This window comes from Halichoerus grypus, chromosome 1 (assembly GCF_964656455.1).
Source record: "Halichoerus grypus chromosome 1, mHalGry1.hap1.1, whole genome shotgun sequence".
NCBI classification, from domain to species: Eukaryota; Metazoa; Chordata; class Mammalia; order Carnivora; family Phocidae; genus Halichoerus; species Halichoerus grypus.
In genome coordinates, this window is record NC_135712.1 from 205816531 (window position 1) to 205837129 (window position 20599).

At 39.4% G+C, this 20599-nt stretch overlaps 1 pseudogene; it reads right to left on the reverse strand.

The window, feature by feature from the left end:
* Positions 1–13169: 13169 nt before the first annotated feature.
* Positions 13170–15124, reverse strand: LOC118533693 (olfactory receptor 7A10-like; annotated as a pseudogene).
* Positions 15125–20599: the final 5475 nt, after the last annotated feature.

The following is a 20599-nucleotide window of genomic DNA, read 5'->3' on the forward strand; positions in this document are numbered from 1 at the left end:
TGGATCGGAAGAATAAACCTGGTGAAAATGTCTATGCTGCCCAGAGCAATCAATACCTTCAACGACATCCCGATCAAAATTCCAATGACATTTTTCAAAGTGCTGGAACAAATAATCCTAAAATTTGTATGAGATCAGAAAACACCCCGAATCACCAAGGAAATGTTGAAAAAGAAAAACAAAGCTGTGATCACCAAGACAGCATGGTACTGGCACAAAAACAGACACATAGATGAATGGAACAGAATAGGGAGTCCAGATATGGACCCTCAACTCTATGTCAAATAATCTTCGACAAAGCAGGAAAAAATGTGCAATGGAAAAAAGACAGTTTCTTCAATAAATGGTGTTGGGAAAATTGGCCAGCTATATACAGAAGAATGAAACTCAACCATTCTCTAACACCATACACAAAGATAAACTCAAAATGCATGAAAGACTTCAATGTGAGACAGGAATCCATCAAAACCCTAGAGGAGGACATAGACAGTAACTTCTTCGACATCAGCCACAGCAGCTTCTTTCATGACACCTCTCCAAAGGCAAGGGAAACAAAAACGAAAATGAACTTTTGGGACTTCATCAAGATAAAAAGCTTCTGCACAGCAAAGGAAACAGTCAACAAACAGTCAACAAAACAAAGAGGCAACCCACAGAATGGGAGAAGATATTTGCAAATGACACTACAGATAAAGCACTGATATCCAAGATCTATAAAGAACTTCACAAACTCAACACCCAAAAAACAAATAATCAAGTCAATAAATGGGCAGAAGACATGAACAGACACTTCTCCAAAGGAGACATACAAATGGCTAACAGACAGATGAAAAAATGTTCATCATCATTAGCCATCAGGGAAATTCAAATCAAAACCACATTGAGATACCACCTTACACCAGTTAGAATGGCAAAAATGGACAAGGCAAGAAACAACAAATGTTGGAGAGGTTGTGGAGAAAGGGGAACCCTCTTACACTGTTGGTGGGAATGCAAGTTGGTACAGCCACTTTGGAAAACAGTGTGGAGGTTCCTCAAAAAATTAAAAATAGAGCTACAGTATGACCCAGGAATTGCGCTACTGGGTATTTACCCCAAAGATACAGATGTAGTGAAAAGAAGGGCCATATGCACCCCAATGTTCATAGCAGCAATGTCCGCAATAGCCAAACTGTGGAAAGAGCTGAGATGCCCTTCTACAGATGAATGGATAAAGAAGACATGGTCCCTATATACAATGGAATATTACTCAGCCATCTAGAAAAGATGAATACCCAACGTTTCCATCAACATGGATGGGATTGGAGGAGATTATGCTAAGTGAAATAAGTCAAACAGAGAAAGTCAATTATCATATGATTTCACTTATTTGTGGCACATAAGGAATAGCATGGAGGACATTAGGAGAAGGAAGGGAAAAATGAAGGGGGGGAAATCGGAGGGAGAGATGAACCATGAGAGACTATGGACTCTGAGAAACAAACAGGGTTTTAGAGGGGAGGGGGGTGGGAGGATGGGTTAGCTCAGTGATGGGTATTAAGGAGGGCATGTATTGCACGGAGCACTGGGTGTTATAGGCAAACAATGAATCATGGAACACTACATCAAAAACTAATGATGTACTGTATGGTGACTAACATAACATAATAAAAAGAAAAGAAAAAAATAAACAATTCATTAAAATACAATGACATACAATAAAGTAAACAGATTTAAAATGCAAAATTTGCTGACATAATCATACAAAAATTAAGAGTACATACTGCATTTGTCCATTTATATATAATTCAAGAAAGTGCACAAAGGCTTTAAAGATTTATTATACAATTGTAAAAAATGTAATCAACATGGAACTTCTGTTTCATTATATCTAATTCAGGTGGATATTGTTAGGAATAAATACAGTGTTTGAAAATATTTGGTGAGTCCAAGAAGTCATTCATGGGTAAGGAGCATATGTACATATATGTATGTGTGCATTTGTGCATTACTTCATACAAAAACATTCTTACACGTGTGTACAACACTGACTCAATAATCCCATCTTTTTTTTTTTTTAAAGATTTTATTTATTTGACTGAGAGAGACACAGTGAGAGAGGAAACACAAGCAGGGGGAGTGGGAGAGGGAGAAGCAGGCTTCCCCGCGGAGCAGGGAGCCCGATGTGGGGCTTGATCCCAGGACCCTGGGATCATGACCTGAGCCGAAGGCAGACGCTTAACGACTGAGCCACCCAGGCGCCCCAATAATCCCATCTTTTATGTTGAAAGGAAATTTGAAAGAAATTTGGAGAGGATAGAAATCAAATGAGTAAATGTTTGAAAAAGCATGAAATTAAAAGAATATACATATTTAGACAAAAAGATATAAAGTGGAATGGGCAAACTTAATTTTAGTAATGAATTAATTTTTTTAATCTTAATTCACAGAGGGCTCAAAGTCAGAATTTATATTTTTTTAAAAAAGAATTTTATTTAAATCTAAAGTCATGGGGTACCTGGCTGGTTCAGTGGAGCAAGCAACTCCCTTTTTAAAAAAAAATTTATTTTTAAGTAATCTCTACTTCCAATGTGGGGCTCAAACCCACAATCCTGAGATCAAGAGTGGTGCATTCAACCAACTAGCCAGCCAGGCAGCCTGAGCATGCAACTCTTGATCTCTGGGTATGAGTTCAAGCCCCAAATTGGGAGTAGAGATTTCTTTAAAAGTAAATAAATAACCAGCTCCTAGTTTCGCTGATCTGTTCTGCTTTTTTTAAATTTCTATATCATTGATTTCTGCTCTAATCTTTATTATTTCTCTTCTTCTGGATTTAGGCTTTATTTGCTGTTTCTTTTCTAGCTCCTTTAGATGTAAGGTTAGATTGTGACATAGATTGGAAGAACAAATAGTGTTAAAATGTCTATGCTACCCAAAGCAATCTACACATTCAATGCAATCCCTATGAAAACTAACTAACTAACTAACTAACTAACTAACTAACTAACTAACTAACTAATAAAGTAACTCACATTTATATTTTAGAAATGGAGAATTCACTTTTTAAAAAATTTTTTATTGTTATGTTAATCCCCATACATTACATCATTAGTTTTAGATGTAGTGTTCCATGATTCATTGTTTGTGCATAACACCCAGTGCTCCATGCAGAACATGCCCTCTTTAATACCCATCACCAGGCTAACCCATCCTCCCACCCCCCTCCCCTCTAGAACCCTCAGTTTGTTTTTCAGAGTCCATCATCTCTCATGGTTTGTCTACCCCTCCGATTTCCCCCCCTTCATTCTTCCCCTCCTGAGAATTCACTTTTTGAATTCCATTTCAACAATGGAGCAGAAGCTCCACTTTATTATTTTTTTTTATGGTTAAAATTGGATTTCAACACAAAATGCCCTTACCCAAAAGAAGAGAAATGAATTAATTGAGAGACTAAAATTCACTTTCTCCAAAACGAATTTATTGGGTAAATGTCTATACTACATTCTTATTTCTGCTGTAACAAATTACTGCACTACAGACTTCAAAAAACAAACTCATGCTCTTACAATGAATTGTGGATCACTACATCAAGAACTAATGATGTATTGTATGGTGACTAACATAACATAATAAAATAAAATAAAAAAAAGAAAAATCATGGGTACATACTGTATGATTCCATTTTCATAGAACTCAAGAAGGTGCACAGTAAGCTCTAACTACTTCATTATGCAATTGTTAGGGTGTAATCCCTCCAGCCTTCGTTTTCTTCTGAAGGCAATGTGGAATCATAAACATAACCTCAAAGGATGTTGTAAGGCAAGATGAAATGTGTGGAAATACTTTGTTGGGTCCAAAGACTGTTCAAGACTAAGAGTTATGTGTATGTAAATGTATATATATTCATGTACATTCTTATTTCAAGAAAACATACTGACATGCATGGATGTACATGCACAAGGCTCATACCACTCATTATAACTCATTATAACTTATCTATTGTGTTGAAATAAAGCTTTAGAGAAACTTGGAGGGTAAAGAAATGAAAAGAATGAACATTTGCTTTCACGTGGAATGCTAGGAATGTAGAAATTTAGACAAAAACATTTAGAGAACAGGTGGCCTTAATTTTCACAACAGATCACTTTTCTTACCTAAGTGCCCAGAGGCCTCAAAGACGTAACCACATTGACATTATGCAAGGAGAACTCCTCTGTACCAGCTAATAGGACTAAATATCTCCAAACTGACTAGAGTTTTCTTCTACTTAAGGTAGCATTTCAACACAAAATGCCCTTACCCAAAGAAGATAAGTGAATGATTTGAGAGGTTTAAATTCGATTTCTTCAAAGAAAATTTTATTGGAGAAATGTCTTTGTCACTTTGTTATTGCTGCTATCACCAAGTACCACACTGAGGGTTTAATAGAAACAGAATTATACTCTTCCAGTCCTGGAGGTCAACGCCAAAAATGAGTCTCTTTGGGCTAAAATCAAGATGTTTCTGCAGGACACAGAGTGTGAATTCCTACCTAGTTACGTGATTCTGGGTCACTATTTACTCTCCACAAAAATGCATGTCCTTCCAAACTCTTCTTGGTACCTGAAAAGGATCCTCATTAGAGTCACACTTTTTGTTTAAGATTTATTTATTTATTTATTTATTTATTTATTTATTTATTTATTATGTTATGTTAACCACCATACATCATTAGTTTTTTTTTATTATGTTATGTTAATCACCATACATTACATCATTAGTTTTTGATGTAGTGTTCCATGATTCATTGTTTGCATATAACACCCAGTGCTCCATGCAGAACATGCCCTCTTTAATACCCATCACCAGGCTAACCCATCCTCCCACCCCCTCTCCTCTAGAACCCTCAGTTTGTTTTTCAGAGTCCATAGTTTCTCATGGTTCGTCTCCCCTTCCGATGTCCCCACCTCCATTCTTCCCCTCCTGCTATCTTCTTCTTCTTCTTCTTTTTTTTTTAAACATATAATGTATTATTTGTTTCAGAGGTACAGATCTGTGATTCAACAGTCTTGCACAATTCACAGCGCTCACCAGAGCACACACCCTCCCCAATGTCTATCACCCAGCCACCCCATCCCTCCCACCCCCCACCAATCCAGCAACCCTCAGTTTGTTTCCTGAGATTAAGAATTCCTCATATCAGTGAGGTCATATGATACATGTCTTTCTCTGATTGACTTATTTCACTCAGCATAACACCCTCCAGTTCCATCCACGTCGTTGCAAATGGCAAGATTTCATTCCTTTTGATGGCTGCATAATATTCCATTGTATGTATATACCACATCTTCTTTATCCATTCATCTGTCAGTGGACATCCTGGCTCTTTCCACGGTTTGGTTATTGTGGACATTGCTGCTATAAAGATCGGGGTGCCTGTAACCTTTTGGATCCCTACATTTGTATCTTTGGGGTAAATACCGAGTAGTGCAATTGCTGGATTGTATGGTAGCTCTATTTTCAACTTTTTGAGGAACCTCCATACTGTTTTCCAGAGTGGTCTATTTCAGTGAGGGGGGTGTTAAAGTCCTCCACTATTATTGTATTGTTGTCGATGTGCTTCTTTGCTTTTGTTATTAATTGGCTTATATAATTGGCTGCTCCCATGTTAGGGGCATAGATATTTACAATTGTTAGATCTTCTTGTTGGATAGACCCTTTAAGTAGGATATAGTGTCCTTCCTCATCTCTTATTACAGTCTTTGGTTTAAAATCTAAGTTGTCTGATATAAGGATTGCCACCCCAGCTTTCTTTTGGTGTCCATTAGCATGGTAAATGGTTTTCCACCCCCTCACTTTCCATCTGGCGGTGTCTTTGGGTCTAAAATGAGTCTCTTGCAGACAGCATATCGATGGGTCTTGTTTTTTAATCCAATCTGATAGCCTGTGTCTTGATTGGGGCATTTAGCCTATTTACATTCAGGGTAACTATTGAAAGATAGGAATTTAGTGCCATTGTGTTGCCTGTAAGGTGACTGTTACTGTATATTGTCTGTGTTCCTTTCTGGACTATGTTGCTTTTAGGCTCTCTCTTTGCTTAGAGGACCCCTTTCAATAGTTCTTGTAGGGCTGGTTTCGTGTTTGCAAATTCCTTTAGTTTTTGTTTGTCCTGGAAGCTTTTTATCTCTCCTTCTATTTTCAAAGACAGCCTAGCCGGATATAGTATTCTTGGCTGCAAATTTTTCTCATTTAGTGCTCTGAATATATCATGCCAGTCCTTTCTGGCCTGCCAGGTCTCTGTGGATAGGTCTGTTGCCAATCTAATGTTTCTACCATTGTAGGTTACATATCTCTTGTCCTGAGCTGCTTTCAGGATTTTCTCTTTGTCTCTGAGACTCGTAAGTTTTACTATTAGATGTTAGGGTGTTGACCTATTTTTATTGATTTTGAGAGGGGTTCTCTGCTTCCTGGATTTTGATGCCTGTTTCCTTCCCCAAATTAGGGAAGTTCTCTGCTATAATTTGCTCCAATATACCTTCTGCCCCTCTCTCTCTTTCTTCTTCTTCTGGGATCCCAATTATTCTAATGTTGTTTTGTCTTATGGTATCGCTTATCTCTCGAATTCTGCCCTCCTGGTCCAGTAGTTGTTTATCTCTCTTTTTCTCAGCTTCTTTATTTTCCATCATTTGGTCTTCTATATCACTAATTCTGTCTTCTGCCTCATTTATCCTAGCAGTTAGCGCCCCCAGTTTTGATTGCATTAATAGCCTTTTTGATTTCGATTTGTTTAGATTTTAGTTCTTTTACTTCTCCAGAAAGGGTTTCTCTAATAACTTCCATGCTTTTTTCAAGCCCAGCTAGTATCTTTAAAATCATGATTCTGAACTCTAGTTCTGAGAAGGTACTAATGTCCGTATTGAGTAGGTCCCTGGCAGTCGGTACTGCCTCTTGTTCTTTTTGTTGAGATGAGTTTTTCCGTCTTGTCATTTTGTCCAGAGGAAAATAGATGAATGAGAGAACAAAATGCTAACAGGGTAACAACGTCCCCAGAAAATATACCCTAAAAAAATCAGAAAAGACCTGAAACCAGGGGAAAAGAAAGGGAAAGAAAGAAAAAAGAAAAAGATAAAAACAAAAACAGAACAAAGCAAAACAAAAAGAATATGATCAAATATGATCAGGCTGGTGCATAGATCAGTGCCACACACTAGATTTTGGGTGTATTTTGGTCTGTTAGAAGAAAGTGCCTCCCAAAATTTTAAAGAAAGAAAAACTTGTATATGTACAAAAATAAGGGTTAATAGGATGAAAGGATGGAATATGACTGTAAAGATGAAAATTATAAAAAAATTTTATAAAAGGAATTGATAAGAAGTTGATTGAAAAAAGAAAGAAGAGGATTGAAAAAAGAAAGAAGAGGATTGAAAAAAAAAGAAAAAAGGGAGAGAATGTGATCAGGCAGGAGACTAGAACAAAGCCATACACTAGAGATTTAGGGTATATTTTGATCTGTTAGAAGAAACTGTATCTCAAAATTTTAAAGAGAGAACAACTTATATATATATGCCAAAAATACAGGTAACTACTATGAAGGGATAGAATATGACTCTAAAAATGAAAAATAAAAATGTTTTTTAAAAAAGGGATTGATAAGATGTTGGTTGAAAAAGGGAAAAAGAAAAATTAAAAAAAAAAGACAGTTAAAAAAATTAACTTTGAAAGACTAAAGAATCATGGTAAAAAAGCCATGAATTCTTTTTTTTTTTAAAGATTTTATTTATTTATTAGAGAGCAAGCAAGAGAGAAACAGCATGAGAAGGGAGAGGGTCAGAGGGAGAAGCAGGCTCCCTGCTGAGCCCGGAGCCCGTTGTGGGACTCGATCCCAGGACTCCGGGATCATGACCTGAGCCGAAGGCAGTTGCTTAACCAACTGAGCCACCCAGGCACCCAAAAAAGCCATGAGTTCTATGTGCATTATTCCCCTAACGCTGGAGTTCTGCCGTTCTCATTGATCGGTAAACTTGGTCTTGGCTGGCTGTTCTGGCTGATTTTCTGGGGGAGGGGCCTGTTGCCGTGGTTCCCAAATGTCTTTGCCGGAGGTGGAATTGCCCTGCCCTTGCCAGGTCCAGGCTAAGTAATGCGCTTGGGTTTGCTATGGGGAGCTTTTGTTCCCTGCAAGCTTTCCCTACAGCTTTGGAGGACGAGAGTGAAATTGGCGGCCTCCCAGTCTCCGACCCGGAGGAGCCAAGAACTTGGGCCCCGCTCCTCAGTGCGCCCCCAGAGAAAAGCAGTCAGTCACTCCTGCCTCCTCCGTCTCTGGCCGCACTCCGTGCTCACCCGGCCTGTGACCCAGCGTTTCTATCTCTGGCACCCGACCCCGTGTGGAGTCTCCAAACCCAGCAGATCCCTGCCGTGCACTCCTGCGCCACTCCTCCTGGGGGAGAAAGGGGGTCTCCCCAGATCTGCCGCTTGTTGGGTCCCTGCTGGACGAGCAGTGGTCCGACTGTGCCCCGGATCATGGTTTATGGCAACCCGGGGCTGAGAGCCCACTCCTCGGCTCCATCTCTGCAGCCGGCTTCCCTGCTCCGATACCTGGGAGCTCTGCCACACTCAGGCAGCCCCGGTCTTTCTGTGACCCCGAGGGTCCTGAGACCACACTGTCCCATGAGGTTTCCATTCCCTGCTTAGCCACTGGAGCAAAGTCCCTCAGCGGAGCTGACTTCTAAAAGTTCTGATTTTGTGCTCCGTGGCTCTATCAAATGCCAGAAGTGGCGGACGGAGGCCCTTCCCCTGCCATCTATCCTCCTGAATATTGCTCGGATTCACTTCTCTGCATGTCCTACCTTCCAGAAAGTGGTCGCTTTTCTGTTCAGAGAGTTGTTGCTATTCTTTCCTTCGATCTCCTGTTGAGTTCGTAGGTGTTCAGAATGGTTTGATCCCTATCCAGCTGAATTCCTGAGAGGAGACGAAATCCAGGTCTTCTATTCTTCTGCCACCTTGCTCCTTACCCCCACATGGCCCCCAATACAAAGAATTATGTAGCACAGATATCAACAGTGGAGAGGTTGAGAAACTCTTCTAGACCAGAACTTCTCCAACATTAATGTGTGTTTGAATCACTTGAGGATCCTGTTCAAATTCAGATCTGATTTGGGAGGTTGTAGGTGAGGTTCAGAGATCCTGTGATTGTAACTCTTTCCCAGTTGATACTGATGCCATCAGTCCTGGTTTGTGGACCACTCTTTGAGTATTAAGACTGTGTTTCAGTGTTTGAGTCAGGGATAATTACTGTTAGACCTTCTCTACCAAGAATCCTCATGCTCACCTCAGGTCTGACCTTAGGTGGTCACATGATGGACTCAGTAGGCAAGCTTGTGCAGGCTCAGGTTCATGGGGGTGTCTTGAGTATTTCCCTCATTAACTGTGCTTCCTCTGGGTGGGATGATGCCAGATGGAAGAGATGTATAGGTCATCAGGAATGAGGTATAAGGAAAGGGTGTGGATCTTCAATGCCTTCTCCAGGTATGCCACTCTACCAGTTCACCAACCTGAAAGCTCTCCATCGTTTTGGGTTTCATGGAAGCTTCATGATATAGACATGATTAATTAAATCATTGGCCATTGGTGATTAGAATCCATCTCCAGCCCCTCTCCCATCCCAGGAGGTCAGGTTGTGGGAAGTAAAGTTCCAGTTCTCTAATCACATGGCTGGTCCTCCTGGCAAGCCGCCCTTCTCCATAGATACTTTCCCAAATTCACCCCCCTAACTTAGAAAAAACATTTTTATGGCTTTCATCACTTAGGAAATTTGACATTTAGAAGCTCTGTGCCAGAAATGGAGCTGAAGACCAAATGTGTGTATGTATGTATATATAATATGCATATATTATATATATATATTTTAACTGTAAATCACAGTATCACATTTATAACTGTAGTACTGAAAGAAGCTTTGATTGGAATTCTGTCACAGTGCATCTAGTTCTCAAACTCTGGCACAGTGGTTCTCAACAAGACATGATTTTGCCCCTGGGGATATTTGGCCATGTCTGGAGGGATGCTGCTTAACATTTATAATCCCTGAGACAGCACCCAATATAAATATTTATCCAGCCCCAAATATCAACAGTGAGAAGGTGAGAAATATGATTCTAGACCAGCATTTCTCTACCTTCACGGCAAATACAAATCACAAAAGTTTGTAGTTAAAATGAAAATTCTGATTCATCAGGTCTCATATGGGCCCAGGGACTCTGCATTTCTAAGAAGCTCCCATGTGGTGTTGATGCTGCAGGTCTTGGTGTAAGGGGCACAGTTTGAGAGCAAGGTTGTGTTCCTGTGTTAGAGTCACATGTAGGTAGTTTTTGTTCTTCTCCACCAGGAATGTTCTGTGTTTGTAATTTTGGATGAAAAGGTTTCCACATAACTCTATAGGTGTTGATAAATTCCCTGTTCAAGTCTTTTATATAAGGGATCTTGAATGACATCAAATAAATTATATGAGAAGAAAACTTTGTAGTAGGCAGAATAAGGACTTCCAAAAGATGTCCACATCCTAATCCAAAGAATTTTTGAACACTTTTGTTTATAAAGCAAGGAGAATGCAGCTAGTAGGTGGAATAAGGCTGCTAATCACTGATCTCGATATAAAAAGATTAGCCTGGATTATCCAGAAGGACTAATGTTATAACAATGGTTCTCTAAATGTGGAAGAGGGAGGACAAAGAATTGGAATCTGAGAGACATTTTCAGATTCTGTGCTGCAGGCTTGAAGATTGAAGGAGGGCCATGAGACAAGAAAGGCAGGTAGCCACTGAAAACTGAAATAGGAAAGGGAGTGAATTCTCCTCTGGTGTGTCCAGAAGGATCGCAGCCCTGAAGACCTCTTAATTGTAGCCCAAAGAGACCCATTTTATGTTTCTGACTTTCTAGAAACTTAGGATAAATCTTTGTTTTAAGGCACTCCTGTTGTCATATGTTAGAGCTGGAATTGAATACAGACATTTGTTCACAAAATATTGTTTGTAGGAATGGAGTTTGAGCCTTTCAACTCATTCAGTGAACTTCCCTTGGGTTAAGGCATTTGGTATTGAAATCCCACCTTAACTGGGAGGAGATAATTAGTTTTAGTTTGGAGATATTCTGCCTCATTAACTGGACAATGATTTCCCATTGCATAAATATAAATGTGGTTTTGACTCTGAGGACTTTGAAGATTTGAGGTCAAATACAATTCCTTATCAAAATTAAGAAAATCTTTGTGTCAAAACTCTACATCTTTTCTATTTTATGTTGATTGAAATGTTTCTTCTTGTCATTTGTATCCCCTCTAACTTTCAGGTTTTCTTTCAACACAATAGATGGGATTTAAATAAGTCTCTGTGTGTCTACATAAATGTGTGTGAATGTGTTTATTTGAGGGAAAGATGTATACAAATGTACACACACATAAACATACTCACACTCTTATCCTTGAATGTTTCCCTTGGACTCAACAATGTGCTTCTACACATTTATTTCTGATGACTATAATAAAGACAGACTTCATTAGGGTTCCTTCCAGGTAACCAAGAGAGGCTGGAAGGTCATGCCTCTTTGCACAAAAGATGTGACCTGAAGCACATGACTGGACAGAAATTCAATCTCTCTAATGAGTCATTCTCTGATCCTGAGGATATATATGGATGATATACAATGGATGATATTGATATTGTTCAATCATTGCCTATTTCATGGTTATGACAAAATTTAGAAAAGCAGATATTTCATTTAGAGAAGAGGAAGGAGTCCTATTTGTATGTAGCAGAAAGAGATAGATGATTCAATAAAAGTACCATAAGCATGCCATCCAATCCTTCACTTCAATGGGGAAAACCCAACTCTTCTACATGGACATCAATCTCCTAATTCAGTGAGTGGATGGACAGCATAAAATTAAATATTTTGCTCAGTAATACAAAGTATACTTTCAATTTTTCTTCAACATATTTAAGATCTTTCCTGGTTCAAAGGCCATATGAAGTTAATCTATTTATTCTTTTCTTCTTTTGTTTTGGTTTTGTTATTTATTTATTTATTTATTTATTTTTATTTAAATTCAATTAGCCAAGTTATAGCACATCATTAGTTTTTGATATAATGTTCAATGATTCACTAGTTGAGTATAATATATTTATTCTAGTACATGTATCTGTGTGGACTCCACTTGGAGACATGTACTTGGTAATCATATTGCCAATTAGTGTGGTAGACACAGCTGCATAGGGGGACATGATCATAATAAGGAGAATGAAACTCAGTGACTACCTATAAGATAAACTATAAGTTAGTCTACATTGTCAGGATGAGCAGTGAGGGCTGTGATGTACAAAGTAGTGATGTACACAAAATTGAATAATTGGAGTCTCATACTTTCTTTCATTGTAAAATTACATAAGTGGTTTTGGTTACCAAAAGTAGTTTTTCTTTTTCTTTTCTTTTTATTTTTTTTTTTAAATTTTTTTTTAAGATTTTATTATTTATTTGAGAGAGAGAGAGAGGGATAGAGCACAAGCAGGGGGAGCAGCAGAGAGAGAGGGAGAAGCAGGCTCCCCGCCGAGCAGGGAGCCCGATGCGGGGCTCGATCCCAGGACCCTGGGATCATGACCTGAGCCGAAGGCAGACGCTTAACCGACTGAGCCACCCAGGCGCCCCACCAAAAGTAGTTTTTCTATATGAATATAATGACTCATGACTATCCTTTTAGTAAAACAAGAGAAAAATTACTTGGGATGATATTTGTTGTTTGAGTAGAAAGTATTCTTATGAAATCCATGGTGCCCCATGACATAAATGGGAATTTCCAAATATATTTGATAAAAGGTGGGAAAAACTTTGAGAAAGTAGGAAATGGACAAAAGGGAACCTGTCTGTATATCAGACAAAGCAGAAGCTCAATAAAGTGAGTTACTTAAATGTATGGAGAAGTTGAATTCAAACAAATGGAAATTCCAGGAAATAAATAGAAGGAACAGATTCTACTTCCATAATCTGATCAAAGAACAGCAGTTCCTGGCTCTGAGGCTGTGAGCCCTGCAAACATGGGCAATTCTTCATCCCCAGGACGATGGCCCTTACATCACTGGAACCCCAATGATTCCTTTCAGAGCCCTCTTTAGGTCTCTCTTCCTCAGGCTGTAGATGAAAGGGTTCAGCATGGGTGTGACCATCATCTACATCACCGAGTCTTCTGCAACTCTATGGGAGCTAAGGTACATTCCTAGGTCTGTACAATAAAATAAGGAGAAAACTGAGAGGTGAGACACACAGATGGAAAATGCTTTATACTTGCCCCGAGCTGATGAGAACTCACATATGGAGGAAACTATTTCAGAGTAAGAGTAAAGGATGCCAGCTAGGGGAGCACCACCCAGCAACACAATTGCAAAATACATACCATGTCATTATGAATAGTGTCAGAACAGGCATGCCCAACTACCTGATTGAGTTCACAAAAAAATTGGGGATTTCCATGCCTGTACAGAAGGACGGCCATAACACCATTAAGGTCTGTAACAAAGAATTGAGAACACTGATGACCCAGGACCAGAACAAGCAGTCCACAGAGCTGGGGGTTCATGATGACCTTACAGTGCAGGGGGTGACAGATGGCCATGAAGCAGTCATAGGCCTTTCTGGACAGGATAAAAATCATCCAGCTCTGCACAGAGTAGGAAAATACATCTGGCTGATGCAGCCTCCATAGTTAATGACCTTGCTATGAGTCTGGAAGTTCCACACCTTCTTCAGGATGGTAGTGGAAGAGAAACAGATGTCTACAAAGGACAGGTTGGTGAGGAACAAGTACATGGGGGTGTGGAGATGGGAGTCAGAGCTGCTGGGCAGGATAATGAGCAGATTCCCAAACACAATGATTAAGTATATGGAGAAGAAAAGCTCAAATAATAGGCACTACAGTTCTGGGTCCTCTGAAAATCCCTGAAGAAGAAACTCTGAAATTCCTGTATCGTTGGGTAGTACCATGTGTTGGAGATGACCACTAGGAAAGAAAAAATAACGTGATAAATTTTCAAGAAAATGGACTATTTATTTATTTATTATTTTTTACTCTTTATTCTTTTTTCATTTTTTAAAGTTTTTTATTTAAAAACCAGTTAGTTAACTGTGTAATAGCAGTTTCTGGTGGACAATATAGATTCAACACATCCATACAACACCCAGTGCTCATCAGGACAAATGCACTCCTTCATCCTGATCACCTGTTTCCTCCATCCCTTCACCCTCTTCCCTTCTGGCAACCGTTAGTTTGTTCTGTGTAATTAAGAATCTGTTTCTTGATTTGTCTCTCTCTCTCTCTCTCCCCCCCATTCCTTTGTTTTGTTTCTTAATTTCCACACATGTGTGAAATCATATGGCATTTGTCTTCCTCTAAGCGACTTATTTCCCTTAGCACAATACTCTCTAGCTCTAAGCACGTCATTGTAAAAGGCAAGATTTCATTCTTTTTGATGGCTGAATAATATTCCACCAGATATACATACCACTTCTTTATCCATTCATCAGTCTATAGACATTTGGGTAATTTTCATAGTCTGGCTATTGTAGACAATGCTGCTATAAACTTTGGAGTGCTTGTGTCCCTTTGAATTAGTATTTTTGTATTTTCTGGGTAAATACATAGAAGTGCAATTGTAGGATTATAGGGTCATTCTATTTTTAACTTTTTGAGGAACCTCCATACTGTTTTCCAGAGCACCTGCACCAGTTTGCATTCCCACCAACAGGGCAAGAGGGTTCCTCTTTCTCCATATCTTCGATAACATCTGTTGTTTCTAGCCTTGTTGATTTTAGCTATTCTGACAGGTGTGAGGTGATGTCTCATTGTAGTTTTGATTTACAGCAAATGGGCATTATTAACAGAGTGACATGCTACAATTTATATTTTGCAATCAAGAAAAAACTATATATTATTTGTACAGATCTGATCCCATTTAAGGGATGTTACCTGACATCCCTGATTAGGGATTCCTGTCCATTCAGCCTTTTCCCTAAGAGGGCAGGTATCACAAGTTTAATGAGAAATGCTTTTCTGCATTTGAGGAATAATGTTGAGTACGATATCTTCTAGACAAAGAGCATAGGGTACTGAGATAGAAAGTTCCATCATCCTTTGGGTAAATGCCTAGGAGTGCAATTGCTGGATCATAGGGTAGCTCTAGTTTTAACTTTTTGAGGAACTTCCATACTGTTTTCCAGAGTGGCTGCACCAGTTTGCATTCCCACCAACAGTGCAAGAGGGTTCCCCTTTCTCCACATCCTTGCCAACACCTGTTTCCTGTTTTGTTAATTTTATCTGTTCTGACTGGTGTGAGGTGATATCTCATTGTAGTTTTGATTTGTATTTCCCTGATGATGAGTGATGTTGAGCATCTTTTCATTTGTCTGTTAGTCATCTGTATGTCTTCTTTGGAAAAATGTCTATTCATGTCTTCTGCCCATTTGTTAACTGGATTATTTGTTTTTTTGTGTGTTGAGTTTGATAAGTTCTTTATAGATTTTGCATACTAACCCTTTATCAGATATATCATTTGTGAATATCTTTTCCCATTCCAGAGGCTGTACTACTAGGTATTTACCCAAATGATACAAAAATACTAATTCAAAGGGATACATGTACTCCAAAGCTTATAGCAGCAATATCTACAATAGCTAAAGTATGGAGAGAGCCCAAATGTCCATCGAGTGATGAATGGATAAAGAAGATGTACACACACACACACACACACACACACACAAACTGGAATAATCCTCAGCCATCAAAAGGAATCAAATGTTGCCATTTGAAATGATGTGGATGGTGCTAGAGTGTATTGTTGAAAATGAAATAAGTCAGTCAGAGAAAGACAAATACCATATGATTTTACTCATGTGTGGAATTTAGGAAAGAAAACAAAGAACATAGTGGGAGAAAAAAAAAAAGAGAGGCAAACCAGGAAACAGACTCTTATTTATAGAGAACAAACTGAGAGTTACTGGAGGGAGGTGGGTGCGGGGATGGGTAAAAAATATGGGGATTAAGGAGGGCACGTATGGTGATGAGCACCAGGTATTGTATGGAAGTGTTGAATCACTAAATTCTACACCTGAAACTAATATTGCACTGTATGTTAACTAACTGTAATTTAAATAAAAACTTGGAGAGAAAAAAAAGAGAAGTCTATAGAATCCAATGATGGAGAAAGAAGATATATTTAAAAAGAAGTCATATACCATGTCGGATAGTGACAAGTGCCATGAAGGAAAAAAAAGTCGGTATAAAAAGGAGTGGGTGGGAGGGTGGCAAGTTTTTATAGGAGTTCAGGAAAACTTGCAAAGAAGGTGACATTTTAACAGAGGCTTCCAGAAAGACTGAGAAGGAGGCAGGAGGATATCTGGGGGAGGTGTGTGCCCTGCAGGGAAAACAGAGCAAAGGCCCTGCAGAAGGCGCTTACTTCAGATACGCAAATCTCAAAATGAAGTCAGTGTGGTGAGGGAATGAGCAAGAGGGAGAGTGATGAGAGGTGGTGGCAGAGAATGTTGAGGACCGAGGTGGCTTTCCTGCCTCTGATGGACTTCAGGACAAAGGAGTCTTTCCTTCACATGGTGTTCTTTGTATCTTATTAATTGTGTTCCAAGGTATTCTGTGAATACAGGTAGATCCCTTCCTTATTTCCATCTGTTGGTGAACATTCTGCATCTCAGGGTCACATATTGGACTATATAAGCTCAGGCACCATTGCCCTGATAACTGCTCATGCCACAGACACACACAGTGCACTCTGACCTCCTGGTACTGCGTTACTATCATGCTTTTCTCGCTCTCAGCCACAATAATGTTGAAAGAAATGGTACAAGGCAAGCTGTCAACATCAGTTACCTTTACCCTGAAGAATGTGTAAATAGTATTTAAATCCTAGTTAGTAAACCTCCCAGGGAACAGGGAAACACAGAGCTCCATTTTAATAGGATCATCTTCTGTCTTGTATTTAAAGAAACATAAAAAAAAAAACACCTAAAAAAAAAAAAAAAAAAAAAAAAACAGTTCCAAAACACAGAGAGGAAGGAAATGGACACAAAGGGTAAAGGAGATATAATAAGCTCAGGTGGTCCCTGAGAGACTGTCATGAGCAGAAAGCTTCCCTTGTTTTGGCAGCATTCCAGCCCCAGTTCACATCCCCTGATGCCCAGAATAATTAACAAAGAAGATAAAACACAATGTATCCAAACAAGAAAGGAGTGGTATTTTAGAGAGGTCAGGATATTTTGCTGATTGAATATCCTTCTAGATAAATGTGCAAAGGGAATAAACCTGCAATTCACAACAGAAAATATACAATGTATGACAACAAGGGGATTTTTAAAGATGAAATAATAAAAGACTTTTGTGAATTATTTTATTTTTTATTTCTTTTATTAAGTTCAATTAACCAACATATGGTACATCGTTAGTTTTTGATGTAGTGTTCAATGATTCATTCATTGCATATAACACCCAGTGCACATCAGAATGATTTTAAATGCAAAATTTTGGGGATCAGAAAACTAAGTTTTGAATGTCAGATCTATTACATTTAAGCTCTTTGAACTTGGGAGAGACAACCAATCCATTCTAAATGTGAATATCTATACTCAAATAGTGGGGATAGAAGCATCCACCCTCCTAGGGTGGCAGACAGCATTAGTCAGTATAAGTAAAAAGCTTACGGTATAGTTCCTTCCTGTGAGTAAATGAGTGATTATCACTGGTGAGGAGATTTGGCTGTTTTTTTTCTTCTACCTCACAAATGTCTCCATCGTTTCCACACCTCTTGTTAATGAAGTATTATTACAAAGTAAAGCTAGTTAGCATACCACTTTTTGCATATTAAACACAATTTTTTATCTGAATACTCAGTGTGAGAGAAGGTTCTGAGAAATGTTTGTCTCAGGAACCGCTGTTGCAAGGGAAAAGCTCTCTGCCTGGGTCTGTGCCTTTCTATAAATACAGAACACGCTCAAAACCACCACATCTTAAAAAGGTCACCACACATACCTCCAAGCCAAATACTATGCTTTCCTGCTCCTCTTAGCTGCAAACCCCTTGGATATGTTCTAATTTCACTGGAACCACTTTAGGTCCCCCATTCCCTTCCCCCATCTCATCCAACTGCACTTCTACTCCCACCAGGTATCATCAACAATGATGCCTGTATTGTTGAGGCCAATGGACACTTCTTTTTTGAACACATTGCATAAATAGTTATAAATGAGTCTACCTAGTCTCAGGGGACCTCAGAAAATGTTCTCAGGTTCCATTCTCTCTGATCCTTTCCTGAAATGCCTGCTGAGCTCTCAGACTCACCTGGGTGGGGTCTATAAGATGAAAGTCTGTGTGTAGAGGTCCCAATTCCTCCTTGGATGGCTGATGATAGAGACCAAAACTCTGTTCCCAGACAGGACAGCAAGAAGTAGTGAAGTCTGGGTCCCCCAACCAGACATAGGAACACAAAAATAACAACCATGTCCAGGCCAGTCCGAGGTTTCATATGCTGAAGTTCTGCAACAGAGGAGATATTTACAGCTCTTTCTGTCTGCTCATTAGGCTACTGTTTCCATGTTACTTCCACTTCACAGCACTTCATTCCCAGGGGGCCACTGATGTGGACAGAAAGGAAACTTCTCCCGCTGATACTCTGTTCCTGGGAGACCAGATTAGAAGTCAAGTGAGTCCAATTTTGTATTCCTCATTCTCATAAACTTGCCTGACTTCCAGAGTTCTAACCTCCTTGTTCTTTACTTTAACCTTGAGATGATATTCAATCTATTTATTGGAGGGTTTACTTCACCATTTATAGCTTTGTGGTGATGTTAATAAATAAGCCATGTGATTCTCTTTATGTGAGGTTTTGAAAGAAAATTCTAAGTACTCACCCTAGAGTCTGAAATAAATTCTGTGTTTGAGTCTTCAAAGTGAAGGCCACTGAGTTCACATCAAATATACCTCTGAAAAAGATTTTTAGTTGCAGAATAATGTTCCCCAGATATTTCTAAATATTAATCTACAGAATCTTTGGATAAGTCCTATGTCATGGCAAGGAATAATTAAAGTTGTAAATGATATTAACATTGCTAGTCAGCTGACCCTCGGATAAAGTTTTTCTGATTATCCAAGTGGGCTCAATAGGTCAGAAGGGTTCTTCAAATGTGGAAGAGCGAGGCAGAAGACTTGGAGTCAGAGAGAGATTTCGAGATGCCCTGTTGCTGGCTTTGAAGATAAAGGGAGGGGACATGAACCAGGGAGTACAGGTGGCTTTAAAGCTGGAATGGGCAAGAAAACATTCACCCCAGACCTCCAGAATGAACTCTTCTCTGCAGACAGTGATTTTAGCCCAGGGAGACCTATTTCAGACTTACTTACAGAACTATCAGAAAATAAATTGATTTTGTTTAAATCAGCAGCCTGGTAATTTGTTGCCACCACAATAAAAATCTAATCCAGACGTTTATCCAATAATGCTTTGTTCAAGGGAAATGAAATTCAGCCTTGGGTCTTATTCATTTATATTCTCTTGGATAAGGATATTCGGTGTTGAAATCCCACTTTGAGTAGAAAAAGAATTCTGAAGTCACTTTGGAGTTGTTCAGCCCCAATAGCTGGTACAGAAAATCTCCCATGCCATGAGCCTTTCTGACTTGCGGACACTAAGGTAGAAAAATTGAATCATTAAGGCCCCTTATTCTATCTTAAATTTTGGGTCCAAATTATTATATACCTCTACTTTCAGGTTAAGCCAAATGTTCATTCTTTTCATTCTTATCTTCTCACACTTCCTCTCAAATTTACTTGTGACATGAAGGATCACCTAATAATGAGTCTGTGTTTGTGTGCATATTAGTGCCCATGTTTACTTGAAAGAAAAATGTGTATAGGAGGGAGGGGCAAGACGGTGGAGGAGTAGGGGAATCCATTTGAACTGGTCCCTGAATTTAGCTGGATAACTACCAAACCATTCTGAACACCCACAAAATCAGCCTGAGATGTAAGAATATATATCTGGATCTCTACAAGCAGAAAAACACTGCATGTGCCGAGGTAGGAACAGAGGAGTTGTGAAATCTGTGGGCAAATATTGGAAGATAAGCAGAAAGGGGAGGGAGCTGCCATAAGTTGGTGCCTGGAAAGTGATATAACACTGGAGTGCAAAAATGTCCTGCACTGGGACCAGGCAAAACCTCACAGAGTGATAGTGGCCAGGAAAGGGCTTTAGAACAGCACTCAAACAGGACCCAGGAGCTTCAGGGGTGCGTGTGTGAACCCGGAACCGCTCATGGTTTTAGAAGCACAAAGGGCAGAGACAAGCCTGGGCTCCTGGGCTGACCACTGAGAAGGTGGCCATGGGCCAGTGCTGCTCCCAGGAGGCTGTGGTTTTCAGCGGCACTTACAGAAACTAAGACTCTGTGTTCTGGAGGGTTCAGAGAAGAGCAGACTGTGATTTCTCTGCTCTGGGACAGAGGTCTGGGTGCGGCCATTTCTTTCTTTCTTTCTTTTCTTTTTTTTTTTTTTGCTCTGACCCTCAGAAAAGGCACAGAAAGCTGCCAGAGAACAAAAGCTCAAAAAACTGGT